At 44.2% G+C, this 22,561-nt stretch overlaps 1 long non-coding RNA gene across 2 annotated transcripts in view; it reads left to right on the plus strand.

The window, feature by feature from the left end:
• Positions 1–7,075: 7,075 nt before the first annotated feature.
• LOC121821385 (uncharacterized) overlaps positions 7,076–22,561 on the plus strand; it is a 30,519-nt gene continuing 15,033 nt past the window's right edge. For both annotated transcript variants that reach the window (XR_013043162.1, XR_013043163.1), the window contains exons 1-2: positions 7,076–7,232; positions 20,562–20,796. This is a non-coding gene — a long non-coding RNA (uncharacterized LOC121821385). The remainder of the gene's footprint in view (positions 7,233–20,561; positions 20,797–22,561) is intronic.

Raw genomic sequence — 22,561 nt, forward strand, 5'->3', positions numbered from 1 at the left:
TTAAAAACACATGCTCGGAGCAGGGGCAGTGACTGTGTTCCTTTGCCTTTGAAATACGCTCCACATTATAAGGCTGATCATTTTCAGGGCCCTGAGCCTTTCACGCATATACCTATCTGATTTGACATGGGAATCGACTCAGTAATTTTTACTCAGTAGATTTATTTGATATTAGCAGAGCTCAGCAGCTGTGGGCATCATGGCTATGTACACATCAGGTATGCAGCAAATGATTGATGGGACATGTTTAATTTCATTTGCTGTGCACCACCCCTCCCTCTCTTCCTCCCTCCCTCCCCCATCTCTCCTTTCTTTCTTTTAAAGATTTATTTATTTATTTATTTAGTGTATTCGTATGAATGCCTTGTCTGCCTCCTGCATGGGTAATGTTTGTGCTCAGTGCTCTAGGAGGTCAGGAGAGGGCATTGGATCTTCTGGGACTGAAATTAGCTTATTGTGAACCAACAAGTGGGTGCTGGAAATTGAGCCCTGGCCCTCAGCAAAAGCAACAACTTCTCTTAACCACTGAACTGTCTATCCAGCCCCTCTCCTTGCTTTCTGGAGACAGGGTCTAACGTCGCCCAGGCTGGCCTTGAGGATAGAGCTGAGGATGACTCTACCTCCTGAGTGTTGGGATTGTAGATCTGCTTTACGCAGTGCTGGCAATGGAAGCCAGGACTCCATCCACAACACGCAAGCGCTCTATCAGCTGGGCTACAGTCACAGCCCTGAACTGTCTACCTCGGTTTTGACCTGCACTTTGTCTACGGACTAAGTAGAGCCTGTCTTCAGGTGTGTTTGTTTGTTTGTTCTTTTTAGCCTACAGGCAGAGAATGAATTTTACAGTTTTCTTTTTATTTTATCTTATTGATGACATATTTTTATTTATTTTTGTGTGTATGTGTGTGGGGGCATGCACACATGGTACAGCTCGTGTGTGGCTATCAGGACAACTTGTGGGAGTCAGTTCTCTCCTTCTGCCACGTGTGTTCATTTAAAAGTTTGCTTACACCAGAAAGCAACACTTGGAAAATACAGGTCTCAGAACACCCTGCGTTGGCACACAGCACAGGACAGGGATGTATGCTAAAAGGGTGGATGGTTTTATTCAATGCTCATTTTTATCTCTTAGGTACTAGGCTCTGGGTCAGCTGCTGTATGCAAAAAGGAAAAGATGCAATTACATTTATACTTAGGTGGCGTTAAGTAAGCACTTGAAAGGCATTGATTTTTAATTTTTAAATTAAAGATTTAAAAATTTTGATATTTTTGAGAATTTCATACCATATTTATACCTTCTCCACCCCTCCTTCCCCCTAATTTTTCTCTGTGTGTTCATGCGTGTCTGCAGGTACACATGTGAGTGCATGCGCATGGAAGCCAGAGGACAGACTCAGGTGCCGTGTCTCGGGTGCTGTCCACCTTTGTGTTTGTGAGAGGGTCTGGGACGGACTAGGGAGGACGGCTGGCTGGGGAGCCCCAGAGAGCCCCCCGTCCCTGCTTGTGCAGCGCCGGGGTTGCATGGGCGTGCACACACCACACCTGCCTTTTTATGTGGGCGCTGTGATCAAGCGCAGGTCAAAACCGAGGTAGACAGTTCAGATGGTCCACGCACCTGCCTGACCCAGCCATTCCTTCAGCCTCCCAGACGGCAGGGATTTTTAAAACTAAGACAGAAGGAAACCCAGACAGAGCCACGAAGGCAGGACAGAGAGAAACCCGGCGGCCTGGAGCTTAAGCTTCCCAGGTCAGCGTGTTTCTGCGTTCTGTCTCGTCTTCAGTGCCAGCGGGAGGCCTGGTAGAGCGTTGGCCTGGGAAGTGATCCATGTTGTGAGTTCACTGCCCTGGCACCCTGCAGCATCTTGCTGTTCATCTACCTTCTGTGTGAATGAATGTTTCTTCCAGGCTTGCAGTGGCTTCCTCCTTATCATCACCCAGCTCTCAACCGTGGGGAACTTTTCCTTGTTTAGATATGTCCTTAGTTTATTTTTTTGAGAATTTCATACACATACGCGATTTATGTCTAGCATAGCCACTCCTACCCAGACGCCCCCCTCCCCTCACAACTTTGTGTTTTCAATTTTAATAACTCATTGAGTCCAACTAGTGCTGTTCATTTGTGTGTGGGGGGTCATCATGGTTTGAAAGTGAATGTATGTGGCTCTGTTCCAATAAAACTTTATTTAAGAGTGCTGTGATTTGAAATTTGCATAATTTATGTGCTATGAAATGTTAGTCACCTTTTGATTTAAAAAAAGTCATTGAAAATGTTTGTACTCATACCAAGTCAGAGCTGCATGTGGCTCAAAGCCTGTAACTTCCTACTTCTGTTCTACTACATTACCATCGGTATTACCGTTTTTCATCTTGACAGTGCTGAACACGAGCTCACATTCATCTTGGTATGCTTTCTTTCCCTCTTTGAACATGTTCTCCCAGAGCCCAGAACTCCTTAGAGGCCACCACAGTGCTTGGCTGGAGCTGTCTTCTCCTGGCCCCACACCCTGCCCCTCCCCACAGCTCTCTCCCTTTACACGCCCCCCTGCCAAAATGATAGCATCCATCTTAGGAATTCTCTGTTCACCTCAGGAGAGGAAGCTGGCAAATTTGCTATTTGGTTGGAATAGGAGCCCAACTTTCAAATGGGGTGGGGGGCTGGTTTATTCTGCTTAATATTAAATAAACAACTCCTGCTCTCCATCCACCCACTCAATCATCCACCCATCCATCCATCTATCTATCTATCTATCTATCTATCTATCTATCTATCTATCTATCTATCTATCTATCTATCATCTATCTAGTGTATGTGTGTGTGTGTGTGCGCGCGTGCATGCGTGTGGTGTGTGTGTTTGAGCTAAGGATGATGTGCTGGAGTCTGTTCTCTCCATCCACCACGGGGGTCTGGGGACTGAAGTCAGGTTTTCAGACTTGGTGGCAAGTGTCTTTGCTCACTGAGCCCTCTAGTCAGCCCCCAGAACTTATTCTAATGACATACATTTGAGTGCAGCAATAAAGAAGAGATCCCCTTCTATAAAGAGCATGAGAGACTTGACTCTGGGTAGATGAGACCATTAATAGCAGCAGAGAATTCAGTTCCATGTAGTCAATCTAGAGGAGGCAGACACGGTGTGCCATCTAGGGCGGCGGCACTCGTGGCAGAGAGGCAGCAGGGCTGTGACAGGCGGACTTCATACTTGTGGCTCCTTTATAAGACCAGGTCCTGTCCTCAGTGCATGAACTGGCAGTGTGGAACCTGGGGCTTATACAGGGACACTTGGCTCAGCCTGGGAGGAGGGGACTAGACCTGCTTGGACTGAATCTGCCAGGTGAACTCAATCCTTGGGAGAGTCTTTGCCCTGGAGGAGATGGGAATGGGGGGTGGGTTGGGGGGAAGGCAGGGGTGGGTTGTGGGGGGTGGGAAGGGGGAGAACAAGGGAATCTGTGGCTGATATGTAAAATTAAATTTAATAAATAAATTTAAAAAAAAAGAAAAAAAAGAAAGCAATTGGTCTATTTGAATGATTTAATACCTGTCAGGGGCCAAAACCCTTGGGATGAAGACTGGGTGGGGTACAAGTGGTCTGACTGATGGGAAATTGGGGGAGTTATTTTTTGTTGTTCAGCAGAGGTGCATAATTGTTGGTGGTACCAAAATAAATGGCTGTCCTTGGGGGGATCTATGAAGTTCAAGGTGTCAGGGCAGCACTTGAAAATTTAGGTTTTATACAAACACAAAGCTTGAAACAGTGAATAAAGTTTGAATGGTGAATGATTTTATTTAACTTTGACTCAGCATCTGTCATAAAGCAGGCTCCATGCTACCTACCGGCTATCAACAGAAAGAGTGAGGTGTACTCACGTTTTCCTTCACTGCCTACAGAACAATCCTGTCAGAGTGATACACTCTCACTGGAGGGTGCTGTGCCCCAAGATGGGTGAGATCATGGCTGGTGGGCTGGTGTGCTGTGTACGGTGGGCACACAGAGAGGGAGGTTCACAGACCATTTCTAGCCCTTTGTTCTTACATACTCATCCTTTTACCCACTCATCTGTCCATCCAGTATACGCTGAGGGTCCGTCATATGCCAGGCTTGAAAACAGGGCTTTGTTGTTTTAAATATAACCCAGGAGACAAACTGCAGTCATGGGACACGGCACTAGATTGGGATTTTCATGTGAGCTACTACCATGTAGGGGGTGGGCATGCTGGGCAAGGACTCTACTCCTGAGTCACATTACTAGTCCTGAGTCACATTTCTAGCCCTAACACGGTCTAAATAGCCTGCAGGACTGTGGAGATAGCCCATGTTCTCACACAGGCATATTGACACTGGAGGGGTATTTGGAGCTCAGGGCATGATGCCTATGGCTGGACAGGAGAGGTGAGACCATCCAGCCCCCAGTCACTTTCTGGTTGATTCCCTTGTTAACAGAGTTCTGATAGGAAGAGCCGTCTTTGTACAGCTGCTCTCCTCTGCTGGTCAGCATACCCATAGACCACACTAGGATGCTGTTTATGAGCATTCCAAGCCCATTTCTGCCCTAAATTTTAGTCAAGCAGAACCTTCATGATCCAGAGCCAGGTGACAGCCATAAACCTAGCTCTCCTAGGTCAACTCTTTTTTTCCTTTGAACTTCTAGTCTTCATTTTTTTTCTTGGTATGGTGGGAATTGGAATATTTATTTATCAAACATTTTAAGCATGTGCCAATAATATACCACAAGAGCAAAACCAAGGGGCTAGAGATGGCTCAGCAGTTAAGAGCACAGGTTCAGTTTCCAGCACAACCTTCTGTTACTCCAGTGCCAGGGGATCTGACGCCCTCTTGTGGCCTGAGTGGGCACTGCATGCACATGGCACGCTGACATATTTAGAAGCAAAACACCCATACTCATAAAATAAAGACACATACCTCTTTAAAGAGCCCAATTAAAAGAAAGCAGCCACAGGAGCAACAACACCATGAACTGAGAACCTACAGAAGCTCAGTGTGTTGAGTGGGAGACATGGATTCTCAAAGCTGTGCATTCTAGGTTGAGCTTTGATTCTGCCATCTTGGAAAAACTGGCTTAACTTCTCTGCTCGCTCATTTCCAGAGTGGGAATTTTAGATTAGATGCTTCTTCACTGCTAGTTTATATATAAAGAAATAGAGCGGAGGCTGCACAAAGTGGTCAACAAAGCCTCTTTATGATTGTTGTTGTGAGAGAGATATTCAGTGTGCCCCCAGTGTACAACGTGTGGGCCACTGATGTGGCGGAAGGGACCGATAGGTGGTTTGCTACCAGTGGTGATGTTTGAATTGAATCTAGAAAGAAGTGGAATGATGATAGCTATGAGATATGGAGTGCTGTGCACAGCCAGATGCTGATCTGAGGATATAAGACAGACAGTCTTTTATAATTCTCCCAAGAGCCCCCTGAAGCATGTGCTAATGTCATCTCCATTATTGCAAATGATGGACAAGAGGGACTTCACCCAGCAGAGAAGGGGACTGTGGGGAACACACTTTGCACAGTGGTACGAATGGAATGGATCAAAGTGAAAGTGCAGCGGATTAATGGAGCCCAGCGCAGTGCCCTGAGGCTGGAGGAGGGATGCCTGCGCAGGGGATGTGGGATGAACCTGGAGAAAGAGGCAGGGCATATTATTGCTGTCATCTGGAAGATTCACTGAGCTCCCAGTTGAATATGGTTCAACACCGTCTCCTGCAAAGTTCCAGCAATCTCTTTCCCAGTGTTCTGATAGGAGGCAGACGTCACAGGCTCTTCACTGGGATACGCGCTCTTCCTCTATTGAAGTACTTCAGAGGGTTTTCGGGAATAGCTGGAGAGACCAGTCCATAAAAAAACTGGACCAAGAGAGAGATGCCTGACGACTACAGTCTCTTTTCACACTATGGAGCTGAAGTGATTTTTAAGCCCACAGACGAAACTTACATAAAAATGAGCTCATGTCTAGGCTCAGAAATACAAGCATCAGGGTGATTCACCCCGACTGTGCGACTTCCATCAGAGGTGGCCTTCTTCCTGGGTCTTGTTCTGTGTCTTCCTGTCCCTCGCTTGTTTGTGAAGCAGGGAAGGAGGGTGTGGGCTCCTAGGAGGAGAGAAGGAGAACACATACACAATAGTCCAGTCTGAGCTTTTAAATGGCTTTCTGCTCCCCAAAAACACGCGGGAAGTGCATTTCCATTTCTTGGTAGCCTTTGTCCTCAGCGGTGAGTTTGTGTTTCTCTGAAACACAGCCCATTTCCTCTCACGTATGGTGGGTCTCCCCATACCTGCTAACCTCAAAGGACGTAGGAGCTTGTGGCGCCCGTTCTTACCTAGACCATCGGTAACCACAGAGACGGAGACCCAACCCCTACTACAGAAGGAGTAAATAGGTTCCTTTAGACCGATAGGAAAGTGGAGGGAGTGGAGAATCACCAGGTTCGACACCCTAACACCCAAATAACCCCCAAACCCCTTTAGAGTTGGTGGTCTCTCCAGCTCTGAGGCCCTTTCTTTACTCCAGAAGTCGGTAAGGCTTGTTGATAAACATTGCCACTTTGCACTGTGCTGTTTTCCTGTCTTTCAGTCCTTTAGCTGAATGGGGGTGGGAGGTGGGGGTTGAGGGGGAAGGGCCCATCTGCTAGGTCACATCAGGAAGAACTGACTTAATGTCCCTCCAACCCTCCTGGGAGATGTATCAAAAGCACCAAAAAGCATTGTTACCTAAGACACAGCTAAAGAATACAAAATGGAAGCAGATGCAAGCACTAAGCCAGTGGAATGAAACACAAAAGTCCAAACGGGTCTTCAGAACTCCAAAGGCCGTAGGTGAGGTGGGAGGCACACTCCGAGAGCCCACGCTGTTTGTGATGTAAGAAGGACAGGATGCTCATCCCTGCGCCCCTCCCGGTGCTGTCTAGCTTGACACACACTGGAATTACTTGGGGAGAAGGGGCCTCCGGAGGAATTGCCTCCATCAGACTGGCCTGCAATGGTGTCTCTCTGTGTGTGGTGTTTCTTAATTGCTAATCGATATGGGGGGGGGGGGTTCAGCCCATTGGAGGCAGTGCCATGCCCGGGCAGGTGGGCCTGGGATGTGTAAGAAGGTAGCCGAATAGGCCACGGAGAGCAAGCCAGTAAGCAAACCTCCTCCATAGTCTCAGTTTCGGTGTCTGCCCCAGGTTCCTCCCTTGACTCCTGCCCTGGCTGGCTACCATTCACGATGGACTGTGACCCGTAAGTCAAGTTGCTTTTGATTAGTGTTTTAGCTCAGCATCAGAAAGCAGACTAGGGTGCCTGTCCACCCCTGCCCCACTCACAGCGCCACTGGGACTTTTTACCAAGAGCATGTGCTAGTCAACAGAAATGGGGCTTTGGATCCGAGCATCAGCTTTCCGAATGCCCTTCTGGATTCTGTCTGTGTTTGAATGTTGTTTCTGGGGCTCATACATAAAGTCAGGAGTACGTCCGTGGCTTGCTCACTTTGATTGTCAAGGCTAGGACGCTGAGACGCCCCTTGGACTTGGAGGAGACATTGAGAGAGGGTAGATGTTGTGTAGCTATTTCCTCTTAATTGAAACATCGCCTCCTAGATTGCAGAGGGAGGGTCAGTAGACCCTAGGAGCCAGTGAAACCGAAAGGACCTGGGAAGCTCAAGGAACCGCGGATGCTCAGCAGGCTCCGAAACACAACGATCCCCAGCCCCCTTTGACGGTCCTGGAAGCCGGAAGTACTTGCTGGAGAGAAGAGCCTCGGGGGGGGGGGGGGGGGGTGGGGGGTGGGGGGGGGCGCTGCCCGCAAGTCGTACAGGGAGCTCCAGAGACAAAGATGCTGTGAGTTGTCACCCAAGCTGGGGTGAGCTTTTCAGTGATTCGGCGGGCTGGCTGTGAGTCTTCCATGCTCCTCACTGGTCCCCCAAGCTACATTTGAATGGAATCAAATCGTCAGTGTGTCATCAGGTACCTCCTCCCAGGAGAGGCCACACAGCAGTATGATAGGTAGTAACCTTCATGGCTTGGCTCTAGGCTAACTTTCCAAACCTACCTCCTGCTTCTGAATAACCACTTTCCTCTCTGTGGTACTCCTCTCTTGGCTCCCTGTTCTCTGTCACACTGGGCTCCTTAGAACTTTCAGTGTGATGAATCTGCCTCGCTCCAGATGAGTCCTCTCTTCAGGGTGTCTGGTCTCTGACCATATCGTCATATCTTAGTGTCAAACTCAAGACCTACACCCTCTCTAAAGCTTCGCTTGAATTCTCTATGTCTGTTCCTCTTATTAACAGAGGGACATTTCCTTTGATTCATCTGTGTTAAGTGAACTCATCGTAAATGTTCAACACATGTTTGTTGAACGAATATATGTCTAGATTTTTATTATCGTGTATAACCCTGGAATCATTTTTCACCACTTTAAATCTGATTCTATATGCTGTGTTAGTTGTCCACAAGTTAGGATAGTTGTAAAGGGAGAGGGGAAAGAAGGATGATTGTCTTGCTATGGACATTGTTGTCACGTATAGTTCTTAGTTACTAGTCTTTATAATAAAGTCAAATGCCAGATGAAGCATCATTATTTCTTTTTAACTAGTAATAATGCAGAAGATCATGGAGGTTATATGTTGGCAGAAACTACACAGCACACTCATTATCCAGGAATGAGAACCAGATGTAGGAGAGCTGACTTATGGATGCCCATGGCAGGTAGGGGAGATAACATGAATTGGCTGCCCCTGAAATGACTCAGAATATAAAACAATTACCTGCACTTAGTGCTTCTATGAGCAGTAGGTGATTTGGAACTGCTGAGCCACTGGAGAATATCAGCCAAACTAAACAGGCTCTTGGTGTGGGAGCTGAGGGGGCTCATGCCAGGGTGGATCTCTCTCTCAGTTATGCATGAGACTGGCCCAAATCCAGAACTTGACTCAGAGATGAGCCCAGATCATCCAAGAAGACTCTCCCTGGGAGAACTAGGAGATCAAGACATGCTTGTGTTTTTAGTGTATGTGAGTTTGTTGCCCTTGGAGGCTACAAGAGGGCATCAGATTCCCTGAATCTGGGTTACAGGTGATTGTAAGTTGCCCTGTAGGTGGTGTGAACCAAACCTGGGTTCTCTGGAAGAGCAGTCAGTGCTCTTAACTGCTGAGCCAGCTCTCTGCCCTCCTAATATGTATATTTCTTTTATTATTCATGTTGATAGCACTTGATGGGCAAGGATGCTCTTGCCTATTGTTATCTCACCATTGTGCACAGCATAGAACTTGTGTCCAGTGGTTTGATGAATGGAAATTTTACACTGTGGAGGGCACAAAACTTCTGCAGGGACTGGAATAGCTACAGATGTTGAGAGGGCTGGAGCTGAAGACGGTAGGACATAGGGACAGGGAAGGAGCAGGCATTTAGTGTCTCCTACATGATAATTTGTTGGTTTAGTCACACCTCCTTAAATCTATCCTTCTTCTAAGCCCCCTTCCCCCCTGTATCTGTCCTTCTGGTCCTGTCTCATGGCTGCTACATACTGAGAGATGTAACAAGTCCAGAGACAGGTAAGATAATGGGAGCCAAGACCCAAGGTTGAGAAATATATGATGAATTGTAATTGTCATTCTCTCCCCGCAAATTGGTGATTAATTTCTGGTAGGAACTGTAACAATTCATTTCAGAATGGCTCAGAGTTTATTGTGTAGACAAGGGTTACTCTGAACTTCCAATCCTCCTGACTCCACCTTGAAAATTCTGGGATTATAGGTCTATACCCAGGGATTAACGTGTGCTAGAAGATCACCCCCCAAGCTATATCCCTTATTCATTTTCTCTTCATCATACCAGCTGTAGGTATAAATGAAACTAACAATATGCATATACAATCTAAGACACTTCCCACTTCCAGTTAATTCTAGGTCTAGGATTATAGAAGAATGACATTTTGATTGAGCAGCTCAAATAGAGGTTCACACGGAGAACAGAAGGTACAGGGAATTCCCTACCACCATGCAGCTCAGTACTTGTTTGACCCAAAGTGGACTTAGCCTCCTTATCTCTTTCCTCTTTACTCCTTGGAAGCTTGATGACCTGGTATTTATCTGGGGTGGTGTCTTCAGGAATGATCTAAATTGGAAAACTCTGTTGGTGTGGGCTCCCAGGGAAGTGACTCTTTGTTTGGCTTCCTTTATTTGAATGTTGAACTTCCTTAGTCGTTGGTCAGGGGCAAAGTCCTGCTGTAGCCCCATTCTTTCCTTATTAATGGGCACTCACTCTGGGACACACTAGGCAATAAGTTTATTTTGTGAAAAAACGTACATCAGTTCACAAACAGTGAGGGGAAATAGTGTCTTAATGAACACTGTGTTGGATTTTTGTATGTATTGCATTTAATACTCACTATTGCTGCACAACAATAATTTTACTGTGCTGGGGGAGCCAAAGATGAGAGAATTTAGTGTATTTACTAAGACTGCTTCCATAGTACATGAGGGAGCCAAGAGTTTGAGCCAAGCTTTGTGTTCAGGTGTGGTTCAGAATCCAAGGTCATTCTCCTCTATTGCTGCAGCCAACCCATAGGTTAGCTTACAGATACATATGCTTTCCATGTGCTCGATAATATTCCGAATTGTATCCCTTATCAGTGCCCATAAAGCAATGTGAACAGAGCAGAATTCACTGCATTTACTTCAAAGTCATTCCCTCTACTTCCTTAACGGTCTACAGGCATCACTGTCTAACAGTCGAAAGGCCATCCTGAGTGTGTGTCAATCTCAGCAGGATTGGCATTTGGCGATGGATGCTTCTTTCTCGTGCATTGTAGACTACTGAGAAGGATCATTCGCCTCTGTTTCCTACATGTGAACTGTGTCTCCGTCTTCCTAGTCATGATGTGATGTTTTGAACAGGAAAATGCTCAGCAGCTTCAGAAGGGGCTTCCATGGGAAATGCTGTCTTGCTGCTTCTTCCTAACCTTCCTGGTCCCAGCCTGTGCCAACTAAGTGAAGCTGAGGGAAGGCATCTGGGATGGATACCTTCCCTGCTAGGCTCCACCCCAAGGTTATCCATGAGAGTAGAAGCTAGGAAGGAGCCAGCTTTTGTCTGAGGGACAATTGCTAACGTTAGGTTTCACTCAACTGGAAATTAACTTGCAGATCTCCCTGATGAGCCCGGGGAGATCTTCCAGTTTTAGGAGTCTCCCATTCCTGGCTTGCTAGGGCACGGTCTATTTTGTCATTTGCTTAAGAGACCTAATGCATGTCAAGTTGTCCATTCTCTTCTCTGTGTCCATGCTGAGGAAGTGTCAGCTCCTCTGAGAATTTAATGCCAGGAAAATGATTATCTTCTGGGGGAAGTAAGGTGGTCTCCCTCTCCCTCTCTCCTCCCTTCCATTTTGCAGCCCCGAGGTTTCACTCTAATACCTCGAGCATGCTAGCTGACAGCGCCAGGCACTGAGACACTTTTTATTTTATGTGTATGTGAGCAAGCTTTTGGAGGTCAGAGACGGATGTCTGGTGTCCTCCTCTGTCTTCTCCATCTTACTTTTTGAGACAGGGTCTTTGAATCTGGCATTTACTAATTGGCTAGACTGGCTGCCTTGCGAGCTTCGGGAACCTACCCATCTCGGTCACTCCCTGCACCCTCCCCCAGAGTCAGGTTTATAGACATGTGTAGATGTAACCAACCATCTTATTAAATAAGAAACACAGAAACAATGTAAAAGAGAAAGCCGAGAGGTCAGAGCTCAGAGCTAAAATCTCACCCTTCCTCCTGCTGTCCCAGCTTCGCGAAAGAGACCTACTTCCTGTCTGTCCGTTTTTTTTATAGTATGTTATTCTGCCTTCTCATTGGTTGTAAACCCAAACACATGACTGCCTCGTCACTGTCTGAATGTACAGCCCCCTAGGTCTTAAAGGCATATGTCTCCAATGCTGGCTATATCCCTGAACACACAGATATCTATGGGATTAAAGGCGTGTGCCACCACCGCCACACTCTTGGTATGGCTCTAATAGCTCTGACCCCCGGACAACTTTATTTATTAACATACAATCAAAATAATATTTCAGTACAATTAGATTACCACCACATTTCCCCTTTTCTATTTTAATAAAAAGAAAAAAAAGCAAAAGGTTATAACTAACAAAAGAAAAACTATATACAAAAGTACAATAACTATATACAATATATACAAGTAATAAATACCTAAACAGGTATTTGACAAATCAGAGAAAATAATTCCATTATCTATCCTATTTTGGTAATTCCAAGATGTATCTAATGTACTTTCTATCCTAATTAATTTTCAACTATAACTAACTAATCTTCAACCATAACTAACTAATCTTCAACTCCCTCAGAGACCCAAGAAGGGAATAATATTAGCTAACAAAAATAAAAACAGGAAGTGCATGCAAGCAACTTCCAAAAAATTTGTGAGTTGACAGAAACAGCCAGCTGCCTGGGCAGTCACCTGAGGTTTCTTCGCAGTGTTGGGGCATCATCTTCAGCCTATAGGCTTAGTGTATCTGACAGACTCATTTGTGAAGTAGGATGTACACAAGGTCAACAGTTCAACCTCACATTGGGTGAGAGCAGTCCATGTACCAGAAACACCTGAATTCCACTAGTGTCCTGTCATGATTCAGGATTTTAAATTCTGGAAATTGTTGACAGTTTTTAAATTCAGCTGTCCATTCTTCTTGGCTGTGTATATATGGCTTCATCTCAGCATCCCCTTCTTCTCCACATCCCTCTATTAAATGCCAGTCTACTTTTGAGAGGCATGAGCTTTCAGCTGCTGTTCCATTGTACAACAGAATCCATCGGCCCTCTGCCTGTTAAGCTGCCTTCGAAGAAAAGGGCACCGTACCTTTTCCGGATGCGAAGGCCACTTCAGGGATGGGGCCATATTGTCCTGGCCTCAGAAGATGCCTTTTGATAAAGCCATAACCACACTTGTTTTGGCAAGAATCAGTAGTCCCTTGTTTCGTGTTCTGTCTGTCCATTTTGTCCTGTTGATTCGAGGATACTTTGTTGTCCAGTGGCTAACTTTTGCCACAATGAAAGTTGACTCCATATGCAGTTTCTTCAATGCCCATATTTTCTCTGAAGTAGATTAGTACTGCCAGGAGCCGACATGTCTCAAAAAAGAAAAATTTTCTAAGTTATTAAAACATTTTAAATGCCATATTCTGTAGATCTCTGAAGGGTTTGAAGATGACCTGTCTAAAACATCTCTGCTCAATTTTTTAAAACATATCTAATATGACTACAAGTTCTATTGTAATGTCTAACTACTAACTTTCATTTCTTTATATCCTAGTAGTTGGTAATAATAACATTCAAGGATCAGAAATTTGCATTACATTGTTAAATGAATGGCATAAATACAATTAGAAATATACATATAGCATTTTCTAACAATATCAGTTTCAAATTTGTATACAATATAAAACAATCCAATCCAATGTAAAGTATTTAAAATTAGTAATTGTCTTTTTCTTTTCTTTCTTTCTTTTTCTCTTTTTTTTAAAACAAGAACCTTAAATCTAATCTCCTTTGCTTAGCCTTTTTCCTAACCCTTGACAATAACTTGTAACCAACCCCCCTAAACACTGAAAATTATCCCAGACCCAAAACCCATTAAAAAGACCAAAAAACCACCCGCCCCACACCACCTCTTTGGGAATGTGGGCGTCGTATTCTTAAAATTGCTTCCTGCTGGGTATGGGCGAAGTTTTCTTTATCCTGAAAGAAAAATTTTAGGTTAATTGTCAAATTCTAGGAGAGGTAACTATATCCTTCATTATCCAGTCTGTGTATAATGCCAAAGTTCAGGGTTTATCTCAAGTCCTTATTCAAGTAGTCTTTGAGACTGGATCATCTCAGCTAGTCATCTCAAAATTGCTCTGAGCACCTTGTAGTTCAAAGCTGATCTGTGGATGATGTTTGTCAGCTTAATGATATTATTATTGTCCACGTGGAATTGTTGTTGTTGTGGGGCCCCATCTTCTTTCTGGAGACTTCAGTTGATGTTAGGCCTGGCCGTGATTTCCTGCAGAAAACTGATAAGAGACTCGAACACAAAAACATATATATGCAGCTAGCCTTTTTTCTAGAATTAGTTAGTACTCTATGTGACCATTCATATCTTAACAAAGTTTAAAATGTATCTCTCTCTCTCTATATATATTAATCTTGTAAATTTTGATATAAAATTTATACTTTAAGAAAAGTTTAAAGAATCAGAATAGAATCAAAAGAGTTGAGATTAGTAATAGAATAGTCCCTTAATTAATTTTGCTTTTGTCCTGTACCATAGCAGAAGATGGCTCTTATTCTGGCATGATACAGGGAGTTTGCATTTTCCTTTTAACAACATGCTTGATTTTAAAGAAGGAGAGAGCCATTCTCCAACTCCAAAGTCAGCTTTAAATTTTAATTGAACTGGGACTATTAGAAAACCAATAGTGTTAAATCTTTAGAGAAAAGCAGAAACAAACATTTAGGAAGACATAAAAATTTTTTAGATAATATATACCCATACACCGTTTCACTCTGTTTCTTGGGATAGATGATTTGTCCCTTTTCTTCAGTTGTCTCATTTGTCCAGTGTTCTTCAAATTCCTTAACCTTCATTCTCCTATTTTTTTTTTTTTTTTTGGTTTTTCGAGACAGGGTTTCTCTGTGTAGCTTTGCGCCTTTCCTGGAGCTCACTTGGTAGCCCAGGCTGGCCTCGAACTCACAGAGATCCACCTGGCTCTGCCTCCCGAGTGCTGGGATTAAAGGCGTGCGCCACCAACGCCCTTTTTTTTTTTTTTGGTTTTTCGAGAGCAGCTGTGGGACTGGTGGGTGACAAAGATTTGTCCTGACTGTGGGCAAGACAGGAAAACGCTAGCTACAGACATGTGTGGCTATATGTGGCTTCCCCCAGGCCTTTTTGCATTTTTATTTTGAGGTAGAGTCTCATTAATTGCGCAGGCTGTCTTTGAACTCACTTCGTAGCCCAGGCAATCCTTGAATTTGTCATCCTCCTGCCTCAGCTTCCTGAACAGCTGGGGTTGCAGGGCCTGTAGCACTAGGCCACAGGCTGTATTGTTGTCTCTTGAGGGCATATGAAGACTGACACGCTTTTACATATCTTCAGTAAATACGTTATTTTCTTCTTTTTCCACTCAAGGGCACTGAGGCTCAGACAGTACCTAGCCAACCCAGTCCTCCAGGAATTTAAATTCTGGTCTTCCAGACTCTGAAGTCCAGGCTTTCTTCCCCACCTCACGGTGAGCTTCCCGTTTCCTATCGCAGGCCCTCTGAACGACTTCATCTTGGCTTTGCTGCTGGTGAACTCTGGCTAATTGCGTGGCCTCGGGCAGCAATCATTGTCTTTATATTTCTTATTTAATTATTGCTTCTCTTTTGAGGCTAGATCACTTTTCATCGTTCTGGGTTTTGTTTGAAACATTTGCTGACTGTATGTTTGGGGTTTTTATTGTAATCGACCCCTGATTCCCCAAAGTTTTGGAGTTTAGATTATAAATAGATGCCTGTTAATGTTACTGTATCACCAGCTCTTTATTTAGTTAATAAGGCTCCTCGCTGTGCTTGGATTTTACTTGGACATTTGCTTGCTGTGTGCTGCCTCAGATTATGTGTGCATGTCCACACAGCCAGAGGCTGGATTCGGGCGGGGCAGAGCCAATTCTTTTCTTCTCGTCTCCCACTGCCATATGTAATTATCTGCTTGGCACCCCTGACTCCATTTCCTTAGCACATCTCTAGCCTTCCATTCTCTCTCTTACAGCACCTGTATGGAGGCTGGAGGGCTTCTCAGGTAAAACTCAGGTCATTAGGCTTGGTGGCAATGGCCATTACCTGCCAAGCCATCTTACTGGCCGCCTTTCCCTCCTTCTATACACAGGTCAGGGCTTGTACATTCCTCCTGATGGCTGCAATTATTTTCTGACTGATCTTGCTTTTCCTAGTCACTTTCTGACCAGTGCAATCTTCATAAGGTGATGGGTTTATTCTATTTACTGCTGATCAAACAGACTAATGTTTGACAGGTCAAGAGAAAGCCTTTCAGTAGAATACACAGAACCATCTGGAACCTTGTCCCTGTTTACCACAGCTACTCAGCCTTTCAGTATTCTGCTACAAGTCCTCTGCCAGCATTAGGCTCTTCAAGCTACTTTTGCTTTCTGGAATGTCTTGCTTTCTCACTCCTGGTGTTTTCCTAAATCTTGTCTCCTCAGTCTGGATTGCAGCTCATGAGCCCTAAACTGGTCAACTGAAGTATTTTCATGTGTGACGCTTTCTTGAAGTCTTTCTGTCTAAATTAATTTCTGTAATCTGTTGGGCTCATCTGCATATAGTACCTGTATCTGTTATTTGTGTGCATGTGTGTTCATGTGTGTGTGCATGAGTGTGGAGGCCAGAAGTCACTGTAGCATGTCTTTCCTCCATCACTTTCCACCTTATATTTTTGAGGCAGGATCTCTTGTTGAACCCAGAGCTCATTGATTTGGGCAGACTATCTGGCTAGCCAGTGCCCGGAATCCTTCTGGACACTTTTGTTTCTATGCCTGACCCCTCCCAGTGCTGGGATTATAGTCATGTGCCATGGTACTCTGCTTTCCACATGGATGCTCATGGATGCTGGGGATCATGAGCCGTCGCCTCAGCCACTGTCTTTGCCTTGGGTCTCTCATTGGCATTGAGCTTGTGACTAGGCTAGGCTTAGTACAAAGTATGCCCAGGAGTCAGTCTGTCTCGGTCTCCCCAGCTTTGGGATTACAATGTGTGCCACCAGGCTCAGTTTTCATTATTATCATTATCATCATTATTATCATCATCATCATCATCATCATTATTGCATGGTTTCTGGGAGGCGGAATTCAAGTTCTCATGCTTGCAAAGCAAGGACTTCACTGACTGAGTTATCTCCCAGGGCCCCCTGTATCTGTTATTGTATTCATCCTATAGAAAAGCTACAGTTGTCCTTTGTTTATCTCTTTTCCCCATTAGTCTGTAGACATCTCATGGGTTGGGGGGCAATGGGCACAGAAACTGTCAAGTAGTGGCCAGGAAGTTCCCCAGGGCTTCTGTAATGTCTTCTGTGAACTTGTCATTGCATTCACAGGTCTCATGTAGTCCTGGCTGGTCTAGAAATCAATCTCTAGATGATGCATCTTCCTGCTTCAGCCTCTGGAGTGCTAAGATGAAAAGTATGTGCCACACGTACTTTTGTGTGGCCAGAACATGGAGGAGTTTTATTATAGGCATAAAGAAGTACAAAATTATGTCATCTTCAGAAAAATGGATGGGACTGGAATCACCATGTTAAATTAATAAGTCTGCCTAAGGAAAATATCACATTTTCCCTCTTATGTGGGCTCTTGTCTATCTAGTCACCTACCTACCTATCTTATGTATCTGTCAATATTTGTGTGTGTCAAAGTTGAAGTGGGGCTGTCTGGGGGTGCAGGGGTCAGAGGGCAGGAGGACAAGCAAGAGGAATGGGTGAAAATGAGCAGAATGCATGGTGCACATGTTTGAAAATGTCATAATGAAACCCATTGTTTCAATACGTGCTGACTAAAGTCTAAGAACCAAATAGAACGCATAAGCAGTATTAGATGCTTACATAGAGTAGAAGAAAATGGAGTAATTTCTCAAGTGGACTAGAACAGCTAGGACTTCCTAGCAGTGGTAATACTTACAGTCTAATACTGTGTATGTTAAATGTAGTCCACTGCCCATCTGGAAAACAACCCTAAGAGGTCCAGAGGGTGAGTTGTGGCTTTTGGAGGGAGTCTGGCAAGGTCCTAAGAAGGATTCCCAACAGGTGGGCAAGAGGCTGGACAGAGCTCTAGTGCCAGGTAGAATATTAACACAGAAATCAAGAGCCAGACTGAGTATAGAGAAGGGAGAGCGGTGAGCTCATGTGGCCAATTGAAAGGTTAGTGGCTGGTCTGAGGTGTACTGATCACCACAGGCAGGGTCAGGCACCACATTCCAGGGTGTCTCTCTCGTCTCTTTGTTGCCCTTCACCCCTACATGGCAGTGGACATCCAGAAGTCAGGCAAGTTGTGACTCAGTGTCTATGGGGATTGACTCCAGGACTCTTCAAGATTACCAGAAGTTTTGGATGCTCAAGTCCCTTATGTGACATGGAATTGTATTTTCATGTGGCCTGAATATCTTCAGTACTTCAAAGCATCTCCTGTAATACTCAGTATTAGAAATGTGTAAATAGTTACACCATATGAAGTAGGGAAGAGAGACAAAGGAGAAAGTCCAGTAGAGATGCAGTTTTTCCTCTTAATGTTTTCTGTCCACACTCTGTTGAGTCTGGGCATGTGATACCCTCCACGTGCCAACTAGAATGTTTAGGAGCCAGAAAAGGCAAAGTCTTCATTATCAGCTGCTAAGTATTGGGTGAAGTTGGGAGCAGAACACTGTGACTTTATGCTTGTTTCCAGATGTGAGATTCCGCATGCTCACAGCCCCATTGAACAGCCCTGTCAGTCATGGGGTTCGGCCTCATCTCTGCACAGCCTTCAGCATGAGCTCTCTTGAGGGCAATCCTGGTCACCATGCAGAAGGTTGTTTTCCTGACATCCACATTCAAATGGAGCCAAGAATGACCTTTTAGTTCACGATCAACCCAAATTCCTTAATATTGCCAACCTATTTTCTAGCCTAGAAAGGCTTGACAGAAGCCTCTGCTGATTGATCAGTACCTTTGATGTTTGAATAAATGAGCCCAATTCATCTAGCCAAACATCATTCTTAGTTCTGTGGGGCAAAGGTCCAGTAGGGACTCATGGATGCAGAGCCAACCACTGGAAAGCACTAGGCAGTGTACTGGCTCAAGTTCCGTTTTGGAATTTTGTCAGTTAGCATGTTGCAACTCTTGATTTTTCTTTTACCTCTAAGGGGCTAATAACTATTTAAAAGAGTCCTTATAAACTTTAAATAGGTACAGGGCTCACTGATGATCTTCTTATGATGAAATTTGGATTCTGTTGGTCTATGCTGAGGCCTGATCATCTTCTTAATGGCCTGTCAGGTGATGGCAAAGGCTGATCCAAGGGCATCACTTTGAGTGGCAAAGATTTAGTTCCTAAGTGACACTCACCAGCTAATCTCCCTTCACAAAGAGGGACAATCAAGCACACATATATTTGGACATGTTGGTAAAAATATTGACAAGAACATGTATTTGAGCAGTCTATGATGTGAGTGGCAGAATCTATTATTAAATGAATTTGGCCTTTAAAGAGACAAGAAAGATGCTTCAGTATTTTGGGTGGCATATCATTCGACCTATAATTCAACCAGAGTGGTGGGTGGTTTGAACTAGAAATGTCCTCTGTAGTCTTGGGTATTTCAACACTTGGTCCCCAGTGGGTGGTGCTGTTTGGGGAGGTTTAAGTTTCTTTGTTGAAGGAAGTATGTCACTTCTTGTTTGCTCTTTCTCTTCATACTTTCACTAGAAGGTGTGAGCTCTCAGCTTCCTGTTCCTGCTGCCATATCTTTCTGCCATGATGGACTCCAACCTTCTGGAACCATAAGCTTCAATAAATTCTTCCTTCTATAAGTTGTCTTGGTCATGATGTTTCATCACAGCAACAGAAAACTAACTAGTTAATTTTAATGAGTAGGCTTGTAGTTAGGCAGTTTAGAATATCATTTAATTATCAGGTAGACCTAGGCTTCCATTGTACCTTTAGAATAAACATCCATAGAAAAGAAATAGAACATTCCAGGGCTGTGGAAAGCAGGAATAAAACATTTGCAGGGAGACAATGAAGAAAAGGAATGCACATAGTAGAGTTGTGATACACAGTACCAGAGGGAGAAAACACAACAAAAACACCCAGGCTCACTACACCTGACATTTAGGTCTAAGCCAAAAGAGCAGGATTGAAGTCAGTCAACCTGAAGGCCCTGCATTCTGAAGGCTGGAGAAAGGCTAAAGTCAGTATGTGTGGCTTCCTCCACACGGGGAGTAATCTAAAGCAGATATTCTCCAAAGAATACTTCCAATGTCTACTGGCCTCTGGCCAGACACTTCAAAGCTCCATTATCACTGGGCTGTGTTCTCTGCTGGAAACACTGGGTGATGCTCTGAGGAAGCGTCAGTTTTGGGTCACAGTTTCCTCTCATTCCTCTGTGCAGAGCTGAGAGTGGCTGAGAGCCGCCTACATTCTGCCTGTTGGCTGGCTGCCTTGCCAGTTCTAACTGCCCAGTGGGAGTGTTCTTCAGTCTTACCGTGAGTTGAATGCTCTCTGACAGGAAGCAGGGTTTGACCCAGGCTCTGCTGGCTGATTGAGGATTTCTCCCTAGAAACATGATTCTGCCCCACATCCATTACCTTCTCCACAAAAAGAGTTCAGAGGGATTCTATGTCCTTGAGGCTTTGTCCTCTCTTGGCTGCACTGGTCAGTCATTAGTACCGGGCACCTATGTGGTAGAAGGCATTATGTATTAGCAAGCTTCTAGAGTCTTCAGTCTACTTTGAAGATATGAAGAGTTCCCTGTTTTTTTTTTTGTTTTTTTGTTTTTTTTCCCATTGTAGTCTCAACGCATTGCTGAGAAGTGGTACTTGCTAATCGATCTGCACTGGGGAACTGAACTTGTTCAAACCCAAGAACTCCTTCATTGGGAATATGAAGTGGTTTACAAGCTGACAGAGCATCAAGATGAGCCCTCCTCTGCCCAGGCCAGGGTCCTGACTCTGTATCTAGGCACCAAGCTGAGTGACATCAAGGGCGACTGGATTCCTGGGCTTTGGGAAGTATGGAGAGATTGATGTGAGCAACGGGAAACACAGTAAATTGTTCTTTTGTTTTTGGTAGTGATTTAGTCTGTTTTCAGTCTGAGTGGAGAGAGGAGAGAGATAAAAGGTCACGGGGTGCACATTTTGAGGAACATAACTGAGGCAAATATTTATTCTACCCTAGGTTTAGAAATACTTTTGGTTAAAAAGGAGACATCCCTGGGTGGATTCAGTGTACAAGCTACTGTAAATTCCTTATTAGAACCATGGGCTATTTGGTAAGTATTCAGCAGAGTCAGTTTTAGAAAAATTAAAAACTTTGTCCTTATTACCTGTCTTACTTCCCTATAGTTGTTAAGATGTAAAAGGGGGCATCTCAAGGTTATAGTGTTGTCTTAGTAGATCATTCTTATTGTTTGCATTTTGAAATAAGAAGATAGTTTTATGGAGGCATAATCAATATAAAGTGAGTTAGACATCCTTAAAGTATGCCATTTCCTAAAGTTTGGCATGTATCTATTTATGAATCTACCACTACATGGATATAGCCAGCACTTCCTGGGGTTCTCTCTGCCCTGTTGGGGTCCCTCCCTCCTTTTCTGAGTCTCCCACCACTAGGAAACCTTTGCCTACAGGTTAGTTTTATGTCCTAGAGCTGTGTATATGTAGAATCCACATTCTCTGTTTTGATTGAAAATCATTTTTATTAGGTTCACTCATGATGTAGACATATCAGTGTCCCCCTATCACTATCCCATGGTGAGGTTATCCGTCAAGCTCTTAGATGTTCGCATGGTTTCTAGCTTTTGGCCATTACCTTCTGCCATGAACATACTAACTACACTGACCATTCTAGTCCGAGCTTTTGTAGGAACACATGGTCTCACTTCTTTTAGGTAAATGTCTAGAGTTGGAACGACTGTATCATTGTGTTGAGGATGCTTTGCTTTTTAAGAAAATGAGGAATTGTTTTCCAAAGTGCTTGGACCATTTTATATCCTTGTTACCTCACAGATGTTTTCACTGATGCATGATACAGTCAGTCTTTTAAATTGGACCCATCTCAATATGCACATAGTGGTATGTATAGTGCTTTTGCCTTCACTGACCTTGACACCTTCATTGCCCTTGACACCTTCACTGACCTTGACACTTTTATTGATCTTGACACCTTCATTGACCTTGACATCTTCATTGCCCTTGACACCTTCACTGACCTTGATATTTTTATTGACCTTGACACCTTCACTGACCTTGACATCTTCACTGACCTTGACACCTTTGCTGACCTTGACACCTTCAATGACCTTGACATCTTCACTGACCTTGACACCTTTGCTGACCTTGACACCTTCAATGACCTTGACATCTTCATTGACCTTGATATTTTTATTGACCTTGACACCTTCACTGACCTTGACACCTTCATTGACCTTGACATCTTCGTTGATCTTGACATCTTAATTGACCTTGACACCTTCACTGATCTTGACATCTTCACTGACCTTGACACCTTCACTGACCTTGACACCTTTGCTGACCTTGACATCTTCACTGACCTTGACACCTTTGCTGACCTTGACATCTTCACTGACCTTGATATCTTCATGGCGTTAAGGGTGTTTACACTCTTATTTGTCACCTGTGTATTTTCTTTGGTGAGATGTCTATTCAAAGACTGTCCATTTTTGAAAAGCTAATTCAGGCATTTGCTTTCTTATTAAGCTTTAAGATTCTGTTTTGTATTTGGAACACAAGTCCTTTATCAGACACAGGTTTGTGTTTTTCATTGTCTAATC

This window comes from Peromyscus maniculatus, chromosome 11 (assembly GCF_049852395.1).
Source record: "Peromyscus maniculatus bairdii isolate BWxNUB_F1_BW_parent chromosome 11, HU_Pman_BW_mat_3.1, whole genome shotgun sequence".
Taxonomy (NCBI): Eukaryota; Metazoa; Chordata; class Mammalia; order Rodentia; family Cricetidae; genus Peromyscus; species Peromyscus maniculatus.